Here is a 17537-nt window from a genome sequence, read left to right on the forward strand (position 1 = left end):
TGGTAAGATTGTTGATCTTAAATACTTGAAGGGTTGAAAATTGAAAAATTTTGAAAATTTTTGTTTCTTAAGTATGCTTGAACTACATGAAAACCAACATTTTCAATCGCTAAAAGGTTCCTACTGATATTAAACTAACTTAGATCCCAAGTCATGGTTGTCCCTTTAAGTTTCATGAGAGTATTTCTGACATGTTTTTAGAAAATAGTTGAGAAGAGATGCCTAACTAGGGGTAACATGCTTTAGGAATTACACATGCTACGTGTCGGTAACCCTTATTCCTTTTGTTCGTTGAGATATTTGAACCTACTAGATTGTTAGTTGAATTGCAATAATTGTTCAATTGATGAGTATAGGCCATATGTTGCTTTGTGTTAGAACTTGTGTGGTTTGATACATGCTGAGACTGTGCTTTAGCGTATGCACATAAATGATAAAGGCATTAGGATTCCTTCATTGTGTTATTTGTTGATTGTTGATTCCACCCACCTTAGTTAACCATGTTAAGCCTTTCACCCTTCGTTTGATACACCTTGTTTGACCCGTTTGACTACCAACCATGAATGACAAGTACGTGTTAGATGTTTGATTGAAAAAAAAATGAAAAAAAAAAGAAAAAAAAAAGAAAGGAAAACAAAAAAAAATATTGTTATGTTCGTGTTAAATAAATGGGTTGGAAATCACCCAAGAGTTAGTGTTATTGTGAATAAGTTGTCATGGTTTGGTATGTTCATTTGTGTTCGCCAATAAACATAAAAAGCCAAAAATTATTTCCTTACCTTTACCCTTAACCAAAAACCCAAAAGTCCTTTTGATATGTGCTATGTTATATGTTATAGTGGAGGTGTGATTGTCATACAAGCTTATGATTACAAAGTAGCATATTTGGTTTTGAGTGAAATATATACTAGCACATTACACGCTAGTCTTGATGAAACCGAGCGGAGTGATCATTGTGAGGGGCGTGTGGCATGTGTGTAGTATCATAAGCATGTTAGTTTTAGTTAGGTAAGTCTTAAATTTCTTAAATGCGTATCAATTATTTGTCAGATTGTCAATCTCGATTGTGTCAGTCTATGGGACGGGTATGACTTGAGACCTTAAATTGTTAATTCGGTAAGGGATTTAATGGTGATTTGTTAATAAGGTGAGTATTGTTTGTAACGGTTGCTTGAGGACAAGCAAAGTTAAGTGTGGGGATGTGATGGAGTGTGTGAAACCCGGATGTTAAAGTGTGTTATATTACATGTTTATGGTCGTTTACTTGGTTATACGCTTTGAATATGTTGACTACGCAAGTTTGTGATTTTACAGGTTAATCGAGTAATTCGGTGAAGTTAGGACGTTTGGAAATGAAGAGGAACGACCGCGGATGGAAATCTAGATATATTACATTAGTCGGTAGATGTTCGAGTCAAAAGATAGCTCAAAGGAACAAGAAACAGAACTTACAAACCGTAGCTTACGGGTTGTAAGCATAGGTTACGGTTGGAAAATAAATACGCAGCATGTAGCTGTTGTCAAGGAATTTAATATGTTGGTAAGAAAAGGGTTGCAACCCTAATGTATACATGTGCACATGGATAGCTTTTAAAGGAATATTATAAGTGATCACATCACAATTATCATCATCACAAAGGCAGTCAACATGCACGTGACTAGGGGTCAAAGAAAAAGATCACCATCACAATTCTTAGCAGCCGACATATGAGGGAACGGATTTTGGAGGGGAAACAACAACATCATCATCATCACTTCACTTTGGTAGTAGACTTCGAAAAAAGGAAGAGGGATTGGAGGTTATTGTTGTTGATTCTTGGATGGAAACATCATGTGACTGGACTTTTGGAGGGACAACATTGGGCTTCAAAAGTCACGCAACTTACATCATCAGTTACGTGATAGGCCGCACATGTGGGCCTGAGTGTGGACGGCCCATGCAGGACGCATACAAAGAAACACACGCATAGAAGGTTTGGGTGGACTTCTATTGGCGCGGACATAGGGGGCACATGTGACTCTTGGGGGCCCACGAGTTTGAATACAATACAAACACATCTTTCGATGGCAGACAGGAGGGAGTTCGACCTTCGACCGAAGCTAGTGAAGATCATTCAACCGAGATGAGCGACCAAATCTCTGGTGGACACTTTGGGTGAATGATTCTTGTAAGACACTTTTAATTCTAGTTTCTCTTTGTATTGAGATTTGGATTTGTAGTCGGGTGACATCCGACTATTTACATGATTATATTATTTGTGTGACAGACAAATCCTGAGTGACAGTCAGAGTTATAATTATGTTTTGAATCCAATTATGCTTTTGTTGATTGAATGATTCCTATGTATGTTTGTTTTAATATTTATCTGATCAATTAATATTATGATTTTGAACTGCATAGGTAATTGGTAGATGTGACAGATTTACTATTCAATCAATAGCATCCAATAAAATCAGAACTAGGTTATTAGTAATTACAGAATCTGAATCCCGGAGTGATCACTTTTTCTCATCATTGTTTTAACCCACAATTTTTATTCGTTAATTTAGTCATTTATCATAAACAAACAAACCGATTTCTCAATTCAGTAATAGTTAATCAATCTTTTCATTACAACACTTTCCACAATCCTCCTCTGGTTCGATATCCGACTTATCCTATCTACATAGTTTAGTTGGTTTTTACATGTCACAAACGACAGACATCAAAAAGTGACACGAGCTTACCATTATAAGTTTCCATATGCCGCATCAGGAAAATACCACAGTCGATGCCATTGTAACGTGTTTGCCATGGGAATACCAGTCGAACTGGTTCTGTATTCCTCAGCCTTGAAGCGATTTTTGGATGTATTTGACTTAGATACCGTCAAAATGTACTTATCTGCAATTACACATTTTTAATGTTAAGAATTATATTTTTTACACTATATGGTTACGGTTATTAGATACGGTTATTGATTTGAATATGTGTGAAAGGCCTATTTTACCCCTATGAAATCAAATCAGCATTAAAAAAAACACTATTTTAATTACAATATTGCCATTTTAATACTAACCATTAGATCAATGATCTAATGGTTTAGATTCTTTCTTATCTTTCTCACACAAAACACCTTTTTCACAATAACCTTACCCTATATATATATATATATATATAGGACAATGCTAGACAGAAAACCCTCATTTAGGTAGAAAACTCTGGAAACCCAAATCTCCCCCCATTTATACCCAACCTCCCGACATTTTTTTTTGAAAAAAATTACACATGTAATATACATGTTTTAGAGTGTTTTGGGCCAAAAAAAAAAAAACAAAAAAGCGCCGAAGAGATTTTTTAAAAAAAAAATAAACAAATTTCAGTGCCTAACATGTGTTAGGCAAAAAAGACAGAAATTGCTGAATTTTTTTTTTAAATTATCCCTTCGGCGCTTTTTTGATTTTTTTGGCCCAAAGTCTTAAAAACATGTATATTACTTGTGTTATTTTTTTCAAAAAAAAAATGTCGGGAGGTTGGGTTTTCTAGGGTTTTTTATATAGATAGGGTTTTCTATATAGCCCAACCCTATATATATATATATATATATATATATATATATAGTTATCATAATAATAATCATAAGCTAAGTCCATTATGAGTTTCATAGATCCTCATGTAAGTCAAGCATGAAGGATTAACCTCATTGTATGATTCACCACTACTCAAATCATCACAAGGATAATTCGGAGGGTCATGAATGAAAAGAAATAATGACTAACTAATACATCATTAAGTAGCCAAGTAAGACCTAACCCGGATGAACCACCACAACATGGAAAGAGTTAAGTAAGTGTTGGAGGCTAGACGAGGTTATGTTACTGTGAGACTAGCAAGCTACTTGGATTAACAATTAAAAACATCAAGTGAGGTGTGGAACAAGTTAGGATAGCCAAAGCATCCAAAGTTCACACTTGCATTGAACATAAGTCTTGCAATATGAACTATGGTAGACTTATGTGACTTTAACACTTGTGGGTTGTCTTAAACCCTTTCAAAACAGAAAGTTTAAAGGGCATTTGCACCTCTAAACTTGTAAGAATCAACCATACACAAGCTCACTAACCATAGAGTTGATTAGAAGCAAGGTAGGTACGAGTTTGCATAAGAAATCATAAGTTCCATAAAGTTAACAAAGTAATCTTCCAAAACAGAAAGTTTGGACCTCAAAATGATGATGTTCCACCTTAGTTTACCATTGTAAACTTGTGGAGACACTCCTAGAGGTGTTCCAAGCTTTGTAATGGAAGAAGAGATAAAGAAAAGTGAATAAAAATGCTCACTTTGGCACTTAGAATAATCTGCCAAAACTAGTATTTCCAGCTGAAATAAGAGCACTTTGAGAGTGTAATTGAGTTGGGATAGAGAAAATGGGGGTTAGGGATATTGTATTTATAGTGGGTGAGTTAGGTTAAGTGTTAATGGTGTTTTAAAGGAAGTTAAGTGGGAATTAGGGTGCAAAAATAACCAATCCCGTAACCAAACTGACCTGGATGCGGATTGGGTGGCTTCGCGGGTCGCGACAGGAAATTAGGGGGTGGGGGGCTCCGCGTGCCGAGACACTCCTTGCCCGGATAATTCCTTGTTTTACTTTCAATTTTGACACGATCAACCCTTGTAGTTTGTTATGCTTGATGTTTCAAGGTGTAACTTGTATTATTTACATAAAACTAAGTACAAATTATGTATCGAAGCATAGATCAAGTATCGTGTGTGTATGATTATGTATGTTGCACGTATAAAGAGTGTAAAACACATATTTACTACCTATTGTTAGTAGAACAAGCATGTGTTTGCGCGTGAGATAAATGTATATCAAACATGTAAGTAAGTTGATTATGAAACAAGTATGTATCAAGTATGTGAATAAATCGAATGACAAACAAGTACGAATAATCAATGTATAGTTCTTATAAACTGATCAAGTTTTATTACGATCAACGTTTCGAATTACGAAGGTAGTAATGAAATATGAATACGATACGGATATAAGTTTCCAAAAATAGGAATATAAATAGTCTTTCTAAATATGGAAGTTTCAAAAGGCGAGGCGTTACAGTCTCCCCTCCTTTAGGAAATTTTGTCCCGAAATTTATTCAAGAGGAAGACTTTGGAAAAAGGCATTTTGGTTAAAACGTTTGGCTAAAATCGAATTTTAAAGTTTGAAGCGTGTTAAAAATGCATGAAATTTTGAGGAACGAAAAGAGTAGTTTGCAAAAGTAGTTCGTTTGACTAAGGTGATTTGAGGCATTAGTTATGAGTAAATCGTGCATGTGTATGTATAGGCAAAGTGAGTTTGACCCAGTTTGAATAAATCGATGGGGAAGTATTTTAAAAAAGGATGTTACCTAAGAAGAAAAGTTTTTATTTTGTATAAAATAGAGTGTATTTTGATGAGAAGTACGACGCGTATCGTAGGTTGTAAGAAAAGTCTTATTGGTTTTAAGGCGTATTAGCAAAATCACCTGTTTGTAGAAAATTGTTTATTTGTGAAAAACTAGGATGTTAGGATTTATGTCAAAAGGTTTTGGTGGTAGTGGACCGACTAAGTAAAGCTTGTGCGTAAATAAAGTATAAAAGATTGTCTTAAAAGTAAAGACGTATTTTGACAGAACTGAAATGGTGAGGATATTCGTTTAAGGGATTGAACATTTAGGCCGATTTATAGTAAATAAGGTTTGGATAAAATGTCAAAAGAATAATTGGGAATAATCGTGGTATGAGAGTGAACGAACGATCCGGTAGATGAATGCAAGGATATGAATGGTATGATTATGGGATATAATGTGAATATGAGGCATTGAGGATGAGGTTTCGTCATGGATAATCGGATATCGCACGTTTAGCAGTGCGTTTGTGAGTCACTAAAGTTTGTGTAATCACGTTTAAATAAGGTCTGGGAAAACACTGAATTTCTCATAACACGTTTTACGAAAGTTTGGTAATATGGTAAAACACTTATATATAGGATGTACCAGCAGCGTATCCACCATGTTCCAAACCATGTTACGTTCGTTTCATTATTCGGTGTCACGTTATGTCCCGTATCTTACCATACACAGTACACCCTATGGTTTTCATGCGACTGCTACTATAATCCCGTGTGCACCCGCGATTATATTGGTCGTTGCATGATCCGCATAGTTTGTACTAGTAGTGTACGAGTCAGGGTATGTAGTAATATTAAAAGTGAGAATTTGCGCGTGTGATATCTATAAAAATTAAGCATGTAAGCATGATTATGTGTATGTATGTGACCAACGTAAGTGAACCACTCGGGTTATGCCGCGGCGCTCCTTGCCCGGACAGTTCCTTGTTTTACTTTCAATATTGACACAATCAGTCCTTGTAGTTTGTTATGCTTGATGTTTTAAGGTGTAACTTGTATTATTTACATAAAACTAAGTATAAATTATGTATCGAAGCATAGATCAAGTATCGTGTGTGTATGATTATGTATATTGCACGTATAAAGAGTATAAAACACACATTTACGACCTATTGTTAGTAAAACAAGTATGTGTTTGTGCGTGAGATAAATGTATATTAAACATGTAAGTAAGTTGGTTATGAAACGAGTATGTATCAAGTATGTGAATAAATCGAATGACAAACAAGTACGAATAATCAATGTATAGTTCTTATAAAATGATCAAGTTTTATTAGGATAAACGTTTTGAATTACGAAGCTGGTAGTGAAATATGAATATGATACGAATATAAGTTTCCAAAAATAGGAATATAAATAGTCTTTCTAAATAAGGAATTTTCAAAAAGCGAGGCGTTACACGTCAATCGCCAAGTGGATGCTCAAAAGGTCATGGATATAGAACATGTAGATAGGGGGAATATTACACCACTGGGATATAACCTGCCAAACCATTCGCGAAAATTGTCAAGCTATAAACACATAGTCAGTAGTCTCTAAGCAGTCACCACATAACTTGCACAGCGGGTTCTGAACCAAGATGTTTCTTCTACTCAGCGCTTCAGCAGTAGGAAGGCGCTGAAGAACTGGCCTCTAAGCCACAAAACCCACCTTTTTAGGAACCCAATTCACCCATGGAAACCTAAAAGAAGGCTGCAGAGCATCAAATTCCCGTATGACCCGTTTTAAGCTTTTGGCCGAAAATAAACCCGACCCTTCCAATGTCCATTGCCACTTATCCGGCCTTGGAGAAGCCTGCATAGAACTAAGAAAGACCGTAACCCCATTAATTCGTCTGTTTCAAGCTGAGTGAGATTTCTGCAAGCCCAAACCCAAGTGAACCGAACCCCATTATGCCCAGCCCCAACTCAATCCCCAACCACACAATTCTTAGCTTTTTCCAGCCTATAAAGATTAGGAAAAAAGATGCTTAGAGGGCCATTAATCAATCCCACCAAATTAACTTCAAAACTGCCCAGAACTTCATTTATACACACAATTTGCTTCCACGGACCCGGAGTAGAAAGGCTTCGCGGAATGAAAACCCAACCCCTCAACCCACTATGAATTACCCAAATCACCTTCCACCACAAAGCTCCTTGCTCGGTTATGAACATCCACCACCATTTCGCAAGCATAGCTAAATTTGTGTCTTTCAAGGACCCAATACCGATACCCCCATAATTTGTAGGAACAACATTACACGAAGCGACCAAATTCATCTCGTTGTCTTCGTTACCTCCCCAAAAGAAAGTGCGCCTCAACTGATCCAATAAATTTATAACTTGAGAAAGTTTTTGTTTTCTTAAATTAATTAAATAATAATTAAGTTCATTTGACTTTTGTTGGTTAATATTTTCTAAAGAGTTAAATGCTATTTTAGTCCTGTGGTTTGGGCCATTTTATCAGTTTTGTCCAAATGTTTCATTTTTCACATGTGAGTCCAAAAAGGTTTCAGTGTTGCCATTTTAGTCAATTGGGTTAACTTCATCCATTTTTTCTGTTAACGAGAAGAGAAATTTGGTCATTTTATATGGCCGAATTGTCGTTCTAGTTAACAGAATTACATATAAAATGACCGAATTGCCCTTCTCGTTGGCAAAAAAAATGGATAAAGTTAACACAGTGGACTAAAATGATAATAGTGAAACCTTTTTCGACCCATAGACGAAAAATGAAACCTTTATACTAAACTGGCAAAATAGCCCAAACCACAGGGACTAAAATAGCATTTAACTCTTTTCTAGAAAAACGCAAAAATCAATATCTAATTAGGGTTATCCACCGTCACGCGTTGCGCGACTTACATTGTGGTTAGCATATATGATTACAAAAGCATTGTTTAATCTTTATCACATTCGGTGTCTTTCCGCTAAAATCTTTATCATGCTTCATTTCTAGGTTTGGTCACTACGAATGGACATTGAACTCCATAATTGTAAAACCAAGAGAAGAAATGACGGCTTTAGTTTAACGCGTTTTTTGTCTTGTCGGAGGTATTCTATCGATAAAAAACTCCCAAGATCCCAAAAACTGCTAAATTTCACAAGAGTACATAAATATTGAATCTGTGCAGTACTTCAAATGGCCCATTAACTATAGAAAGCCTTGCATACCATACCCGTGTTAAGTCACACACATAATGGTTGTGCTTGTGGCTTTAATTCCATCTCAAGATTAAAATTGATCTGCAACATCCAAATGAGTAATTATCACTTTTAGAACAGGACTAAAAACTTTACAATCAATATTATATAAATAAAAAGTCATTTCAGCCTAAAGATGAAAATATAAAATGGAATTTCAAATGTATGTATAATAAGATGCCAAATTGTGAATACCTGGTGGCTATCCAACTTTGAGTCCATTAATCATTTAAGTTCAAACTGCATTCTTTAAGATAGATAAGCTGGAATCCATAAAGTTGGCTTCTCGGCCATTAGTCTCTTCAACATGAATCATCTGAAAATTCATCATAAAAGATGCAACATCATATCTACGAATTTAGAAAGATAAATATTGAGGAGAAGAAATAAAGATCACACTTGTCTTTAGGTTAGCAAAGGATTTATCTCCTGTAAGGGAATATATAAATGAAACAAAAAACAAAAAAAAAATAACTGGAAAATTGAAGAAAATGATATCTACATACATCAGAAGCACTTAAGCTTCCAGTGGTTTAAGAAGGCTCTCTGAATGCAAAACCTTGCTGGATCCATTTTTTTTAACGGGCAACAGAATCAATCCCGAGCACTCTCGGGGTACCCACTGGACAAACGGAGTACTCCGAGAGTAACCCGAGTCCACCACCAATTCCGGGGAAAACCCGGTAACCCATCCGCCCGTAGGCACGACGGTGAAATTACCGGTAAAACCCGTTTGGCTCAAGGATCCAGCCCAGGTTTCCCTGGGTCTCCTATCATTACCCACCAGTGCCTCACTCTGCACCAAGTGGGATTTGAACTTGCTGGATCCATTTAGTGGGGAATAAAAGAATTTCAGGGTTAGCATCTATATACCCTTGAGCTGTATAGAACAACCTTTAATGAATAACCAAAGACTTGCTAGCGGCTATAATAATCTATAGAACCATCTTCAACTGCTTTTTTTAAATGTAGTTGCGAAGTTTCTTGCTGTCTAAGGTACCCAACACGCCTAAAACAGAAGAAACCTTATCAATAGATGAAAACCCATTATGTTCCCAGCTAAAATGTGCTAATACAAAAAAAGTTGTTGAATGGTACCAAAAAACTTGGCTCAAACTTTCTAAATAATTTATTAAAACTTGTATGAGTTTTAACAATAGTTTCAATAAACACGTTAAAAAGTTTATTAAAGACGAAACCATAAAGGTGGGTTAAAACTGAAAAACCATAAATAGAACGATGAAGATATAAAACTACATATAAATTTACAACGCTCAAAAAGAAAAAAAAAGGAAAAGAAAGCAAAGTATAAAACCATTTGTAGCTCGTATATGTTTTAAACTATTAACATGTGAACCTTATTCATGCAAAGGAACAATACCAAGGCTTATAACGTTTAGATTCAAAGGACACTCACCGTGGATTTAGTATCTGAATTGAGCAGAAGCAGGTGCTTGTAACTTGCTGTAACTTTCAACTTTTCCTGAAAATAAAGTAGACTATTGTTTTAGCATGAATAAATAATTTTGATCATATACATGGAGATCACAACATCCAAAGAACACCCCAATACATATAAACAGAAAATATGTAAGTTATTTACTACCTCACATGTCATTGCATTCTCGCATCGAGTTCGTATTGGTTCACCGCTTTCATCTTATTTTGTTGAAAATAAATGAAATAAAGGGGTATGTCAATCACGTAGTCTTAAATATCAAAATTACACTTAATAACTAAAATTAAGATATCAATATTACCCCTATTTTATAATCATTGCCAATGGGTTAAATGGTAATCTGAATTCAAACTTTGCTAGACCCAAATATGGCATTTATTTCTTGATTGCAATTATTTTGGGATGAATGAAGTAAAATTTTGTTATTAGATCAGAAAAGAGATCTCAATATGTACGGAACATCTACATACAAAAACAATGGGAAGAAAAAAATTAATCATAATGTCAAAATATATAGAGAAGTTGCATTCTTAAGTGAAAAGATTACACTTAGGTGTTTTGAATGGTACCTTGAACCAATGTGGTCAACATCAAATTCATGAAATTGTGGGACTCTGACCAAAATCCCGATTTCCCCAAAACATATATCTCTACAAAATTAAAGAATTTGCTTACATAAGACCATTTATAATGAATCCCCAGCATCTTCTTCCGGTATCCCAAAAGGCAAATTGATTTTAATCTTATTAATCAAACTATATTAATGGACGGCATTAGACATAAGAATGAATTTGGTAAAAGGTCTTACCTTAACACTCGTATACAATTCTCTTTGTTGATACATGCTTTTCAAGTAGCATGGAAGGATCGTGATATGGCAGTCATTACACAAAATCTTTCCCTGCACCAAACCAAACATTTCATTAAGTTTTCTTGAAAAGTTGGTTGAGGCATTTCATCGAACACCTAATGTACAACGAAACCACTTAAGATATACAACCTTTACAACTCAAATCATATCATTTTCAGCATGATTTAGAAAACACAAAAGCAAAACACATATTTTTAGCATGGCTTTATTGGAGATCAATCAAATTTATATGAACATAGCATTTTGTTGCCATTAAATGCTTTACCGATGTAAAAGTTAATGTCAAAATTTAAAGAACTCCTCTGTTTAATCTCAGCCCTGGCATCATTTATAATTACAATTTTCTAACCCTAGCAACATAAACTGAAATCAGAGGCACTGTTATTTATAATTATTATTATTAATGATTTATTATATACCTTTCAAGCCAGTAGACGATACGATCTCTTGATATCCGAAGTTAAAGCACCTCCTGATACACCGAGAACAGCGCAACGTAGTGGTTGTTGGAGGCGGCGCGCGTAATGCCGATCCGGCGGAGGTGGAGCGACGGGGAAGGGAGGATTAAGAAGATGATGTTAGGGTTGAAGATATGACAGATATCGGTGTCATCGACGGAGCACGACACTACACTGATTTAGAACATGTTCGCATCCGCCGCCGACGAACTTCTCTCGGTCGCAATAGTCGCCCGGCTTATACATCGAGGCATCGAGCTCTAGAATCTGAACAGCCACCACCTCTCTCTCTCTCTCTCTCTCTCTAGACTACCCAATCCAAGCAACATCGAAATCTTCTCCGGTACCTCACCGGAACCTCGCCGGAACCTCACCGGAGGTAACCTACTCCACAGATCAACATGACTCGTCAGATTAAGGCTCATGGACAACCGATCTAACCAAATAACCAACATGCAAGATAAAAAGGTCAACCGGAAATTGCCAGAACTTGATCGGAACCCTAGCCGGGAAACGTAGACTCGACGACTTCGTTTCTGTGGGTCGGAGGCGAGCACGCGTGGGGCCGGTTGCCGGAGATTCGCCAGCTCCGGATCTCTATCTGCTTTCTTTCGCATCTCTTTTCTCCCGTCTCTTTCTATGTGTCTGTATATCTCTTTTGAGAAGATGAGAATAAAGCAGGATGATGAAACACGTGTAAAATAATAAAGGTATACGCGGCACTCTCGGTGACCCCATGCGGTGACCCAAGTCCTCGTTCGGGAACACCGCCGCCGTCACCGCGGTGACTGAAATCGGCGAGCAAGGTCGGGGCATATTCACTGATGAGGGGATCGATGTTTAAACGGCTATATAGCCGTTATACATTAAAAAAATAAAAAATAATTTCCTAACCCCTATAAATACTTCTTTAATCTTTTTATTTTTCAAACCCAAAACAACTCTCACCCATTCAACTCATCTAATTTTTTTAACCAATCTTTAAAAAAAAATGGATTCCAAGTTTCCGTTTTTTCTCCCCTGCCCGATTTTCCCGACGATGAAGATTCATCGTCAAACGATGGTAGTTTAATTTTCTTCCAAAATCTCATCCAACAAGCGGAGCTACTAGACACGGCATCGTCTAGTAAAAAAAATTGTCTGTCGAGATCGTGTGGGTGGCCACGAAACACTCATGGCCGATTATTTTGTCGAAAATCCAAAATTTAATGCCGATATTTTTCGTCAGAGGTTCCGTATGTCCAAGTCTTTGTTCCTAAAAATTGTTAGTGATGTGGAAGCGAATAACGAGTGGTTTCAAGAGGGCTTGGACGGGAGAATGAAGAAAAGTTTCACGCCGTTGCAAAAGGTTACTTCTGCGATTAAACAACTTGCAACCGGTAACCCACCAGACGAAAACGAGGAATATTTAAATATGGCTGAAAGGACCTCTCGTGAGTGCCTTGAATATTTCTGCGAGACGTCTGTACAATGTATGCCAGTGAATTCTTACGTAGACCAACGAGCCATGACGTTGCGCTATTGTATCAGGCTCATGAGGAGAGACATCACCTACCTGGTATGTTGGGTAGTCTGGATTGTACACACTTCGTCTGGAGAATGTGCCCCACAAAATTGCGTGGACAATATATGAGAGGCGATCATTAATACCCGACGGTTATGTTAGAGGCGGTGGCGTCTCAAGATTTGTGGGTTTGGCATGCTTTTTGTTGCCCGGCGGGTTCACAAAACGACATCAACGTGCTCCAACAATCTCCGTTATTTCTTACTCAACGAAACGGAACGGCGCCAAATTGTCCATTTCAGGTGAACGACCACTTATACAAACGCGGGTATTATCTTACTGACGGGATCTACCCTAGCTGGTCCGTGTTTGTGAAGTCTTTTCCATATCCTCACATCCCGAATGAAAAAAAGTTCAAGAGGCAACACGAGGCCGCAAGAAAAGATGTGGAACGGGCGTTTGGTGTGTTAAAGGCGAAGTGGGGAATACTAAATTGTCCAATGCGTTCCAAAACGGTGAAAAAGATAAGGTCCATCGTGTATACGTGCATTATTTTACATAACATGATTATAAAAGACGACGGAAGGGCGATAGCACCGGTACACATTCAAGATCCTCCAGTCGAACCCGTCTTCGATGATACAGCTTATAGCGAGCTCATTGACGAAGAAACGCATTGGAGACTAAAACACGATCTCGTTGAGCATCTCGGACGTTTAGATCTACCTCACCTTGAAGTGAGTTCCGACGACGAGTAGTTTGTTTTTATATTTTTCTAGTTTGAATGTAATTTTTATTTTTCTAGTTTGAATGTAATTTTTATTTTTAATTTAATGAAATGTCTTTTATTAAATTTTATTTAACTTTTATTAATATTTTTTTAATTTATAAACATGCATAATTAGAACAAATAAAAAAAAAAAGAAAAAAAGAAAAAAGCAAGTCCCCTAAGAGAGGAGTGCCGCCATCAAATTGAGGGTGTGAGGAGAGTTTAAGAGGGAAGTTGACGTGGCATAACCTGATTAGGTGTGTGTAAGAGAGGGGACTCCCCTAAGAGGGGAGTGCCCCTCTCACCTAAGCCAGATATGTTTTTTTACTGTTCATTTCAACTCTTATATTAATAGATATTAATTATTGAATGAATTATGAATACCTGATTAATAAAAAGCAAAGTTAATCAAGGAGTTAATACTTAAAAGAACCAAACCTGAAACACTTTTTTGATTTATCCTTAACATTATATTACAATTCAATCATCCCTATGAGATTTTTGACATGTTTATTTTAATGAAATTTCGGTAAGAACATACGGCATTCAGCGTGGTTTTTAGCGTGGAGGCCTCAATCATGCCCGCACATCGGCCCGAGGGTGGTGTGGTGGTGAGGGCGGGGGTTTCTTCACCAGCGTGGATGGCAAATGGGCGATGACGTGGTGGCGTTTCATTGGTGGGTGGATTTTAGGTTAGTTTTGATTGGTTGATTATTTATTATTTCTTTATTTTTTTTAAATGCCCCATTTGAAGCACTTTTCACCCCGTGTATTTTTTTACCACGTTTCGTGCTGATTTGGCTGTCACATGACGCTTGATGCCCATTTTCATGCCCCTCCCACACCATATAGTTTATGAACTTTCAATTAAACAACAAAGGTCAAGTAAGTCAATGTCTGATTTAGAAACATTTTTTGCTTAAAAAGTAAACTAGAGAACCATTTAAGTTTTTACGGCTATGTGATCGGTTCAATTTACATACCGCATTTGCATTTCGCTAATGTTATATTAAGTTGTATATAATCTCTAATTGTCTTTTTTATGGATCTATATTAGTTGGTCATAAATAAATTAAGTAAAGGATAATTGAGCTCAAAGTTTGTAGGATTTAACCAATTCAAGAAAAGAATGAAAAAAAAAAAAAAAAAAACAACCAGGGGAATTAAAAGAAAAACAACATCAGTTCGGGCCTTCTGGGCAGTTCCTTTTGGTCTGTGCGCATGAGCATATCTTGAGTGAGTTTTTTATCTTTTTTTTTTCTATGTATCTAAACAGTGTTAGTGGATAATATATTTACAATATCGATGTTTCTTAAATATATCGGTGATTCTATAGTTTGAATTAATTTTCATGGGTTAATTGAGAAAAATACAAAGAAAAGGGATTACACACTAAGTTGGTTAAGAAAAATTATAATGTGTTGGTTGAAGAAAAAGAATTAGATTGATTGAATAAAAACAAAAAAGGGAAATGGACTGTATCACCCTCAACTATGCAAAATTGGCCGATATCACGCCCAACTTTCAAGTTGGCTCCCACCACTCCCTACTGGACAAGTTGGTGTCACTGTCACCCCTTCGTTAGAAAAACACTAACTGAGTTAGTATTTGAAGCCTATGTGGCATTTAAATGATGACTTGGAAGCACACGTGGACAGAACCTCAATAAATACCCCCTTTCCCTCTCTAATCAGTTGCATTTCCAACTTACCCAGTTCACCAGTTCACTTCGATGTTGGCGATCAAACCCTAGTTCCTTGATCATCGACGATTGCAGGCAACATTCAGACTCTCAAGAGGTAAGGTTTATGTTAGGGTTGATTGCATTGTGATTTTACACACTGATTCAAGTTATGGAGCGTATAGATGTTATGCTTTAGTACGGTGGTTGTCTTGATTTCTCTTTTGATCTACCTCAGTATATTGATGGTAATTCTAAGTTAATCCAAATGGATTTTGATCATATCGTATACTTTGAGCTAGTTGATTATGTAATGGAAACCAACGAGTATGAAAATAGGGATTTTTATATGTATGGGATGGATGCGGATAATGGTGATTTTAAACTGTTTCGTGATGATAAAGATGTGTTGGAACTTGCAATTAAGGCTAAAAATTGGAGTGAACCGTTCAGTGAAGTGTTTGTTCAACTTAGGCCAATTATGTCTGAACATAAGACCCACCACTGTTCCCAACCCAGTAAACCAGAGGCCCAGCCCAGCCCAGTTGCCAGTCCAGTACCCAGCCCATTAAACCTAAGTCTAGTTCCCAGCCCATTAAACGACAAGCCCAACCCAAAAAACTAGTACCCAGGCCCAGAAAAAAAGTAGTACACGTGAAAGTGGGTAGGGCATCTGGTAAATGTTTTACAACTCCTGAAGTCCCTAGATCTGGAAGTACATCAGCTGTTAAACAGGTAGTTGAAGAACCAGTACATGAGGCTTCATGGGCATTTGATATAGATAAGGAAACAAATCTTAAAGAGGTTGTGAAAGAATCAGTAAAAGAGGTTGTACAGGAAGAAGTCTTTGGTGAACATAGTGATAAAGAAGCTGTGTTAGATCAGGACAGTGAAGACAGTGAAGACAGTGATTACAATGAAGAGTCCAGTTGTGATGATGATGAGGATTGTTATTCTGATGAGGATGAGGTTTTGGAAGAATTGGTTGGCTTAGATTCAGACAGAGAAGATTTTGAATGGAAACAATCACAAGATGCAATTAAACAAGCTACCAAGGATGAAGAAGCAACCACAAAGAAGATACTTGAAGAGTGTATCAAACATAATGAAGAAGAAGGTAATTTGCATGAAACTAATGATGCAGGTTGTGCACATGTAGAGGGATACAGTAGTTACGAAGAATCAGATGGTGATATTGCCACACCAGGTGATAGTGAAGAAGATGATGTTCGAGGTAAAAAGTTTAGGGAAACTGCTCCTAGTGTAAGTGCACAAACTAACTGGAAGAAGTTTGTTTGGAAAGTTGGGACAAGGTTTGCTTCAAGGGATGCCTTTAAGGAGGCAGTTAGAAGATATGCTGTGTCTAATGGCAGGAATCTTTTCATAGCAAAGAGTGATAGCAAACAACAAGGTCGTGTAGTAATCAAGTGTGTAGCAGGGTGTCCTTTCTATCTATTTTGTTCAATGCACACAGGGAAAGAGTGTTACATGATTAAAAGTGTGAAAAACCATCACACTTGCCAAAGAAACATGATAAAGAACAGGCAACTAACTGCTAAGTTTATAGGTGATGAGTTCCTACCTTTATTTAAGGCCAAACCACACTGGTCTGCAAAGGAAATCATAACTGCTGTCAGACAAAAGTACAAGGTGATTATAAGTAAGTGGTTGGCTTATAAGGCTAAGAAAAGTGCACATAAGAAGCTTCATGGATCAATGAGAGATCATTACAGTAAGATTGGTTCATATCTGAATGCATTAAGGAAAGCAAATCCATCATCAACTTTCAAGTTGGAAACTGCTCCACCAGGTTTCATTAATCTAGATCCAGAGGCCACATGTGAAGCATTCTTCAGACTGTTTGTATGTTTTGATGGTCTTAAAAAAGGGTTTCTAGCTGGATGCAGGAAGGTGTTGTGCTTAGATGGATGTTTTCTAAAGACCTTCCTTGGAGGAATGTTGTTAACTGCTGTTGGGAGGGATGCTAATGACCAAATGTATCCTGTGGCTTGGGCAGTTGTTGAAGGAGAAAACAATGATAGTTGGGAATGGTTCATGCATGAGCTACTGCTATGTTTGGAAGTAAATGATGCTGGGCTTTCATGGACATTGATTTCTGACCAGCAAAAGGTTGTCACTCAATTCTGTCTTCTTAAATCAGTTATTTAGTTATTCATTACTTAT

The 17537-nt window shown here is 36.9% G+C and overlaps 1 long non-coding RNA gene across 29 annotated transcripts; it reads right to left on the reverse strand.

Moving 5' to 3' along the window:
• Window positions 1-6664: 6664 nt before the first annotated feature.
• On the reverse strand, window positions 6665-12062 carry LOC110900143. Of its 29 annotated transcripts, none has more exons than XR_004860516.1 (9): window positions 11874-12062; window positions 11361-11783; window positions 10879-10971; window positions 10218-10270; window positions 10029-10094; window positions 9506-9620; window positions 8807-8927; window positions 8587-8653; window positions 6673-7729 (listed from the first exon to the last, which is right to left on the reverse strand). It is a non-coding gene; the product is annotated as an uncharacterized LOC110900143 (long non-coding RNA). The 29 variants fall into 29 exon arrangements; XR_004860506.1 differs by adding an exon at window positions 10640-10720 and having other exon boundaries at window positions 11361-12062; XR_004860503.1 differs by adding an exon at window positions 10640-10720 and having other exon boundaries at window positions 9993-10094; window positions 11361-12062.
• Window positions 12063-17537: the final 5475 nt, after the last annotated feature.

This window comes from Helianthus annuus, chromosome 6 (assembly GCF_002127325.2).
Source record: "Helianthus annuus cultivar XRQ/B chromosome 6, HanXRQr2.0-SUNRISE, whole genome shotgun sequence".
NCBI classification, from domain to species: domain Eukaryota; kingdom Viridiplantae; phylum Streptophyta; class Magnoliopsida; order Asterales; family Asteraceae; genus Helianthus; species Helianthus annuus.